The sequence below is a fragment of the Penaeus monodon genome, chromosome 1 (genome assembly GCF_015228065.2).
Source record: "Penaeus monodon isolate SGIC_2016 chromosome 1, NSTDA_Pmon_1, whole genome shotgun sequence".
NCBI lineage: Eukaryota > Metazoa > Arthropoda > Malacostraca > Decapoda > Penaeidae > Penaeus > Penaeus monodon.
The window spans coordinates 22,668,017-22,668,702 of record NC_051386.1 but is presented as its reverse complement, the minus strand read 5'-3'; positions in this window follow the sequence as shown (position 1 = coordinate 22,668,702).

The window sequence follows — 686 nt, the reverse complement described above, 5'->3', positions numbered from 1 at the left end:
TGTGTTTGCCAAGGCTTCTGTCGGATATCTGGTTCCTCGGCTAAAGATGCTTCTCAACGCTTTTTGCAGAGCGTTTGTTAAAATGAAAAAATGATTCTGCTAATAGAAGAACTATATTATAATAAAGGGAGTTTCTTTTTTAAACAAGTGTAAGGAATATATTATGAGAAAATATTTTTGTGGCAGTGATGTGTGTTTGGGAGTCAGAAGACATTGAGATAGAGGGGAAGGGACATTAAGGGAGAGGGGAAAGGGGAGGAAAGGAGGAGAAAGAGGAAGAGGAAGAGGAAGGGGAAGAGAAGAAGAAGAGGAAGAGGAAGAGAGAGAGGGAAAGAGAGAGAGAGAATATATTATGAGAAAATATTTTTGTGGCAGTGTATGTGTGTTTGTGGAGTCAGGAAGACATTGAGATAGAGGGGAAGGGACATTAAGGGAGAGGGGGAAAGGGGGAGGGAAAGGAGGAGAAAGAGGAAGAGGAAGAGGAAGGGGAAGAGAAGAAGAAGAGGAAGAGGAAGAGAGAGAGGGAAAGAGAGAGAGAGAGAGAGAGAGAGAGAGAGATGCACACAAGATCTTAGATGATTATCTATAAAATATTGGGACAGTTTAATCGACGGCTGATGATACTAGCTTCATGAAAGTCCAGTGCAAGCGAGTTGGAGCGAAAAAGCAGAAACAGTATGACCTGT